The 8,833-nt window shown below is 37.2% G+C and overlaps 1 pseudogene; it reads left to right on the top strand.

Moving 5' to 3' along the window:
- The first annotated feature begins 3,061 nt into the window (after window positions 1–3,061).
- Window positions 3,062–4,751, top strand: LOC123250051 (annotated as a pseudogene).
- The last annotated feature ends 4,082 nt before the right edge of the window (window positions 4,752–8,833 follow it).

The following is an 8,833-nucleotide window of genomic DNA, read 5'->3' as shown; positions in this document are numbered from 1 at the left end:
GAAATGCAAATCAAAACAACTTTGGTTTATCATCGCACATCTAGCAGATTGGTTAAAATGATAAAAGGGCAAAATGACAAATGACTTCCCCTACCCCATTAGAGAAGGCATCATCTGGCAAAAAAAGACATATGTATATATAAAACTCCATCTTATTTTTATTTATCAGTTCTTTCTCTGGAGGTGAACATACCCATGTTGCTGTATTGAATGTTCTCTTGGTTCTGCTATTTCACTCTTCATAATTTCATATAGGTCTTTCCATGTTTTCCCAAAATTAACCTGCTAGTCATTTCCTACGGAAATATTCCATTGGCATATATTGGCATATATTCAGATTCCCCAAACTTTCAGATATAATACATTGAATCCATAAATTCACTGAGCACCTTCTGTTTCTTAAGATTTGTTCCTATTCTAACTATGGGAAATAGAAATAAAGTTAGGGATAGGAGCTAGACTTTGAATTCTAGATGCAAGTTGGTGGCAAAGTGGTTAGAGTACTAGGCTTGGAGTCAGGAAGGCTTGAGTTCAAATCCAGCTTTAGACACTATAGCCATGTGACCATGAGCAAGCTACTTAAATTCTATCTGCCTCAGTTACTCAATATGTAAATAATAATATTTTCACTTGGGTGAGGAAACTTCTCTCAGATAAAGTTATTCTTTATCTGAAACTTATAGTATTAAGATCACTGAATGCCTTGCTCAAGACCACACAGTCAATATGTGTTAGAGGTAAGGCTCAAATAACAGTCTTCCTGGTTCAGATGTAAGCTTTTTTCTGTATTGAACCTACATAAAAATACTAGACATACTTCCTTCCCTTGCTGAACTTATTTCAGTTGGGAAGACAAGCTGCCATGATAGTAATAGTCAAAGACCTAGCTTCATGCAAGTTAGGCCCATTTTCCCTTAAAATGTAATGGAACTGTCCTTGACTGCATTAGGGGACTAATGCTCATACTATTGAAGTGGCTTCTTGGTCAACTGAGTTAAGAAAAGTCCTGAGAGCTCCAGTTGTTCCCTGATGCTTGACCAACAGATCAACAATGACAACAGAATAAAGAAAGATATACTAAATCTTTAAAAAAATTTTTTATTTTAAACCCTTACCTTCCATCTTGGAGTCAATATTGTTTATTGGCTCCAAGGCAGAAGAGTGGTAAGGGTAGGCAATGGGGGTCAAGTGACTTGCCCAGGGTCACACAGATAGGAAGTGTCTGAGGCCAGATTTGAACCTAGGACCTCCCATCTCTGGGCCTGACTCTCAATCCATTGAGCTACTTAGCTGCCCCACTAAATCTTTTTTTTTTTTTGTTGTTAACTGTCAAATCTTCAAAAATTTTATTTTATTCCAATTTCAGACTTGAGACACTAGACCATTTTGGTCAATAAATCTGGCCTATAATAAAATTGTAACTTAAATGAAAGTACCAGAAGACAATTGAAGCTAAGAGATATGAGGAGTCAGGGTAGGTTGGAGTATGCCAGTAGAAGCTTCTTGGAGGAGATGACTTGAATTGGGCCTTGCAAGATAAGTAGGATTAGGTAGATGTCAGTTTTGATCAGGAAGTAAATAGCATAAACATACCCAAGGGACCAACACTGAGAGGATATATTTAACTTTTGAAAACAAGAAGACATTCATTTGAAGACTCAACATCAAAGGAAATGCCCAGAATCCACAGTTTGGCAAAAAAAAAGTGGAAGAGAACATGAAATAAGTAAGAAAAAGGATTTCTGTTAAATTAGATCTTCAATTAAGCTATCTGCTTGGCTGCAAAATATCTTTTTGACAGACAATTAGTTCTGGGCAAGTCAAACATTTCAGCAATGCATTCTCACAGGGCAATTAAACTAATTCATATTTGATGTGCAGAAGTGTTATATTAATTGGGAAACTTTCCTGATGAGTCTGGCAGTTGAATCTGGGCTGTAGCTTTTATTTATCTTCCTGGGAGTCTCCCTGATGGGAAGTAGTTAAGTGGTTTCCTTGATTTCTCTTTTTCTCAGCACCAGAAATATTAGGTACAAAGTAATGCTATCATATTGGGTCTACTGAGCTGAGCTATAAGAACCTGGGTTGTGTGTAGATGGGAATACTCAGAAGCTGCAAGAAATGGCACTAGGGAATTGGGATGATCAATATTGAAGGGTCATGGTGTTTCTGGACTTAAATTTTGGAGGATATAGAAAGCCAGACACTCTGAAAAAGAATGTTTACAGTTATTTGGTGCTTCAAACGTTACTCACATGTCCATTATCTCACTTGATTCTGATCATAGATTCTCTAGCACATAGTAAGAGCCTAGTAAATGCTCATTGCCTGATTACAAAACTCAGTGACAAATGGTATTATAATCCCTTTTTTTCAGAAGAGAAAACTGGGATCAAGAGATGGTTAGCACCTATCTGTATTCCTATCTACTGGGGAATCTGAGGCTTTGGGATCTCTTGAACTTAGAAGTTCAAAGCTGTACACTATCCTATTTGAATGTCTACACTAATTTCAATATTCATATGATGAGCCCCCAGACATATTAAAGTACTGGGTTGCCTAAGGAGGGTACAGAAACAGAGGAGATTGATACTCTCATGCCAAGTGGTAATGGGATGGCTCTTGTGAATAGTCACTGCACTTGTAGTCTGAAAGATATAGGGAGATTTAATCCTTAAAAAACAAACTGTATCCCAAAACATATCAAAAAATACTAGAGTTAGAAGGGACATAGAACCATTATGTCCAACCTACTATTCTTTACCATGAACCTCTTCTGAAATATCCCCAGCAAGACAGAATCAAGGTTTCTAATAGTTAGAAAGGACCTCTGAATTCCATCTTCAGTTCTAGAATACTTTAGAATCAATACCACTTATAAATTTTAACCTCAATAGTAATTATACTTCCCTAAATTTCCAATTAATAGGGTGTTCCCAAAGATTTAGTGCAGTTTAAAGTTTTAAAACTTAGAGCTGCTCTAAAAATTAAGATTTAAAAAAGGTCTCTTTAGGACTCCTCTTTAAACTTTATAACAAGATTTCACTAAGGCGGTTCCAACATGGCGGAGCTGATGGTGGAGGTTCGCAGCTCCAACGGGGCTCTCTACAAGGTATTTATCAAAGATGTTTATGAGGATTCCTTGACAGTTGTTTTCGAAAATAACTGGTAGCCTGAATGCCAAGCTGCATTTAATGATTTAAACCTCCTTCTGATATAAAAAAGAAACTAGTGAAGGAGATGAAGTAGAGGTTTAATCAAGGGCAAATGACCAAGAACCATGTGGATGGTGGCTTGCAAAAGTTCCGATGATGAAAGGAGAAAGTCATTGAATATGCTGCTTGTGATATCACTTACAATGAAATTGTCACCTTTGAACGACTTTGACCTGTCAATAAAAAAAAAATCTGTCAAAAAAAACCCAACAACACCTTTAAGTGCACAGTGAATGTTCCTGAGGACTTAAGGGAGGTGTGTGCTAATGAAAATGCACATAAAGACTTTTAAAAAAGCCAGGAGCATGTCGGATTTTTTACCATGCTGAAACCACACAGTTATTGATATTGTCTGCCAGGGAAGCATCTGTGAAGAGGGTCAATATCTTAAGAGATATGCATTTGTGAAGTATTCATACCAAACTGATGCTAATGTCAAGAAACGAAGAAGTCACCAAACATTTAGAATGTACAAAACAATTGGCAGCAGCATTTCATGAAGAATTTATTATGAGAGAAGATTTCATGGGTCTTACGATAGGAACCCATGGTAGTAATATCCTGCAAGCCAGAAAAGTTCCAGGAGTCACAACAATTGAACTGGATAAGGATACTGGAACATTTAGGATCTTTGGAGAGGGTGCTGATGCTATGAACAAAGGCTAGAGGTTTCTTGGAATTTGTGGAAGATTTTATTTAAGTTCCTAGAAATCTAGTTGGGAAAGTTATTGGGAAAAATGGTAAGGTGATTCAAGAGATTATGAACAAATCTGGAGTAGTTAGAGTGAGAATTGAAGGAGACAATGAAAACAAACTACCAAGAGAAGATGAAATGGTCCCATTTGTATTTGTTGGCAGTAAAGAAAGCCTTGGAAATGTGCAAGTTCTTCTAGAATATCATATTACTTACCTAAAGGAAGTAGAGCAGCTAAGAATGGAGAGACTTCAAATTAACGAGCAGCTGCTGCAGATCGGTATGGGTTTCAGACCCTTTTCCACCACAGGGCTTGAAAAAGAGAAAGGCTATGCCACTGAGGAGAGTACCGTTTCTTTTGTACAAGGTTCTAGGTCTTATAGTGGAAGAGGCACTAATTATACATCTGGTTATGGCACAAACTCTGAACTGTCTAACCCCTCTGAAACAGAGTCCCAGCGTAAAGATGAGCTGAGCAATTGATCACTGGCCAGAGAAGATGACCGTGAGAGCAGACACCAGCAGGACAGCCGGAGATGCCTGGAAGGGAGAGACCAAAGCATTTCAGGGGGTGTGGGCATGGGGGAACCACACGGTGGAAAGTCATTAATTAGTTCTATGCTTACGGACCCAAAGAGCAATCCATATAGCCTGCTTGATAACACAGAATCCGATCAGACTGCAGACACCGATGCCAGTGAATCCAATCACAGCACTAATTGCCACTGGCGGTCCCGTAGATGGAGGACTGATGTCTCATGGACGGAATGACAGAGTCAGACACTGCTTCTGTTAATGAAAATGGTATGTGTAAAACACTTAGGTACATAGATCATCTGTGAAGTTTTAAATGTGACTTACTAGTTGAAATGCAGTTGAGAACTCATTATAAGCAGTATTGGTAAGTGTTTTATAGCCAAAATCCCCTGGCTCTGTCAATGTGGGTGGGATGACTCGAGTGCCTATCAGGGCTGCTGTTAAAGCAATGAAGTATTAAAACAATATAAGGCAAAACAAAACAAAACAAAAACAAAAACAAAAACAATACAAGGCACCCCCAGCCCTCATTGCCCTGATAAGATGCCTTCCCCAGACACCATCCCAAATTAGAGAGCAAAATGTCAGAATTGGAACATGAGCTCATATTTCTCTCAATGCCTCTCTGGTGGAGGTGTATAGATTTCTGTCCATATTTACATGTGTGCTTGTAAGAGCAGGCTAAAATGTCAGAATTATAGAAACTATCCCTGCCCATAATCTCCTAGATGACATGGCCTTACCTCCTCAGTAGTCTGAGGAATGTATGTGATTCTTTAATGTTGTACATCCCCTTATCTGAAGATTATATTCAACTTATCATCTCTCTCTAGAGTGTTTAAGGCAGGGGTCAGCAACGTATGGCTCTCGAGCCATATCTGGCTCTTTTGAGGGCCAGATATGGCTCTTTCTGCAGGAGCCATAAAGTCAATTTTTTTTTCAGGCACTGTTACAGGAGTGCGCACTGTGATCACGGTAAGGCTCTCACGAAATTACATTTTAAAAAATGTGGTGTTTATGGCTCTCATGGCCAAAAAGGTTGCCGACCCCTGGTTTAAGGTATTTAAGTGTATTTCATGAAAGGACTGTATGTTGTTTATCATTGGTGTGTTTTTAAACAATTTCTCTTTCCCCCTTAAATCTTTGAAAGAAAGACTTTTTATTGTCAGAATAGTTCATGGTAAACTTTGCAATTACAAATGATAGTGAAAAAAAAACACACATAGCAACGCAATCATAGTCACAGGTGTCACTTCAGGGGTCAGGTAGAAGATAGACAGCCAGGTAACTTGATTGTGGATCTGTTGATAACATCAGGTCACAAGTATGAAAAAATGTCATATCTGCTTTTAAAAAATATCTTTTTCTACTTAATTGTACACATGTGTGTGCATATACATTGAAGATTTGCATTGCATAAATTGTTTACTTGACTAATAAGATACAATAAATATTTAATAACCTGTCTAATTGAACTAATATTTTATTTTGTTCTCCTCCATGTCTCAGCCCTATACAAATACATTTTATAAGAAGAATATTTTACCCTCCCCACTCTATTTCCCTTTCCCTCCTCCAATTTTGGCATAATTGTCAGACTTCACATTTGACTGGGAAGGAAGTCTGCTCTGGTCCCCTGGAGTGTGTTCTAGATTGTGATTGAAATGGACTGACATGTGGGCAGCTTGCATGGTGGTGCCTGATTATTGGACCTGGATCTAACACCTCATTTTTATGGGCCATTACAATGATTTTTAAAACAAACAAAAAACCCCCCCCCAAAATATGAAGTGTCCCTTTTTTCTAACAAGGCAAATAAATGCATGTTATGTTATTATGGTGTGTGCGATTCCCTTTATACTTACTAACCTTTTTAAAATTAATAATACTTATCCTAATTTAAAGAATTCTAACTTATTTTAAAAGAAATGATCATGATTTGTACTTTAAAGGAAATTATTTGCTCTGTTGTTTTGAGCACATTTCTATTTCTTATGTTCAGAGAAATCACATGTATAGTTCCAGTGGAGTAAGTCAGAAATAAACCCTTTTAAATTGAAAAAAAAAGATTTCACTAAGATTTTGGGGACACCTTGCACATGGGATTTTGAATATTTCACCCCTGAAAAGTTGTTTATGTGGTTTTCAGAAAGTCACCTTTCTCCTCTGAGCCTCAGTTTCCTTATGCATACACCAGGGTTAATAGAATATAATCTGTTTACTTCAAGTAGTTATGGTGAGAATCAAATAATGATGAATGTGAAGGTGCTTTGAAAGCTAAAACATTATGAAATTATCATCATTACCATTATCACAACCACCATTATCATCATCACTATCATTATTAAGGTAATTAACACCCAAAATGGAGCCTTTTCTCTCTACCATTTCCTTGACCTCTTAAAGACTATTCTGCTATGTGGAAGTGCACACACAATTTGGCTGTGTAAGTCCCTCCACCTTACTTAGGGTATACTAGAAAAGAAAGAGCATTAATTGTGAGAAATTGGTGGTAATGGGAGAAGAAAAGAACTGAGAAATTTTCTCTCATTTTCTGATGGCATGAGATGGCATTAAAGGATTAGGACACTAAGAGATTTACTGGCCTGATTCACTAAGAAATTGACAAGAAAAAGGTGGAGGTAAAATGGCAGAGTATAGGCAGAAACTGAATTGAAGTATTCCCATATTCTCTCCTAAGCAACTTGTGTAATTAGAATCTTCTCCCCAGAACTCTCTTTCCCAGCTTCCCATTTTCATTCTCACGTTACATGCTTACACTTTGAAGATAAAGTTATGGGTGTAGTTCCTCCCTCTCTCTCTTTCCCAGTAAGGCAGTTGTGGAGGTTGGGTGAGAGCCAGGCAAGATAATTTTACCCACATGGTTTTACTTAGGCTTTATACTTTTGTTCTTTTGTTTCTTCTATTTCAAGTGATTAATAATAAACCTTATAAAATGTAATACTTGAAGTTATTGATATTAATTTAAATCCTACAAACTTTAAAATAATTCCTTAATGAAATATTGGCATAGCAGAGACAATAAAAGGTTAAAATAAGACATTTTACAGCCTACAACAACTTAGGAAATTGGCAGGAGAAATCTGGACACTGGGGTTGGAACCATCCCAGAGCTTGGTAGCAGCACCAACAGTGAGTTATGGAAGTGGTTGTGGACTCAGCCACTTCAGGTGCTTCAGGAGCTCTCAGCTCATAAACAGTAAGAGGGACAGACAATTGAATAGAAAGAGAGTATAGGGTACTCTTTATTGGCACTGGGTACAGCTGGTGCTGATTGGCAACCCTCTTGATCACAAATAATTCTGAGTTCTGGTCCTAGGGTGGAGAGGAGTGCCTGTGGTCAGTAACAAAGGATGAGGGCTTTTGGTCTCAGTTCCATTGCAAAAAGGAGCACTAGTTCTTGTGGCTGCAGGATATCAGGAGACATAGCCAGAATATGAGGGCAAAGAAGAGCACAAGCAATTGTGGCTGCAGGGGAGCAGATTCTTTTCCTAGGTAAAGACCAGAATATAGATCAAGAGAGCAATAGACCATACTTCTCACAGGATCATAGCACCTTGGAAGCACTGAAAACTTGCAGATCCCCAGAACCAGCTCTGAAAACAAACAGCATAAAAAACCCTAAAATTTTGGAGAGTATCTTTCTACTCCCAAGTTTACATAACCTTATTTTGGAGAGTATCTTTCTACCCCTAAGCTTACATAGCCCTACTTTAGCAACAATTCAAGTCAAGAAAAAAAAAAACTGGAAAAATGAACAAACAGTAACAAAAGTACTTGACCATAAAAAACTATGGCAGGGAGGACCAAGGCACAAATTCAGAAGAAGACAACAATATGAAGGCAGCTATGAGTAAAGACTCAAAGAAAAATCTTAATTGGGTTTAAATCCAATAAGAATTCCTGTAAGATTTAAAGAGACAAGAGGGGTAGAGAAAAATTGGGAAAAGAAATGAGAGAGATACAAGAAAATTATGAAAAGAACATTAATAGTTTGTTAAAAGAAAAATAACAAATAATGAAGAAAGCAACACCTTAAAAAAACAGAATTAGCATAGTGGTAAAAGAGGTAGAAATACACCGAAGAAAAGAATTCCTGAAAAATCAGAATAGGTCAAAAGGAATAACAGATAAAAAAATCTCAATGAAGAAAATAATTTCTTAAAAATTAGAATTGGTCAAGTGAAAGCTAGTGACTCCATGAGACTTTAAAAAACAATAGAACAAAGTTAAAAGAATGGGAAAATGAGAAAAAATATGTAATATCTAATTGGAAAAACAATTGGCTTGAAAAATAGCTGGAGGAGAAATAATTTAAGAATTATTGAACTACCTAAAAGCCATGATAAAAAAGGCTAGTTATAAA

This window comes from Gracilinanus agilis, chromosome 1 (genome assembly GCF_016433145.1).
Source record: "Gracilinanus agilis isolate LMUSP501 chromosome 1, AgileGrace, whole genome shotgun sequence".
In the NCBI taxonomy this organism is placed as follows: domain Eukaryota; kingdom Metazoa; phylum Chordata; class Mammalia; order Didelphimorphia; family Didelphidae; genus Gracilinanus; species Gracilinanus agilis.
The sequence above is the reverse complement of the archived record's forward strand: the minus strand, read 5'-3'. Positions and strand labels throughout refer to the sequence as shown.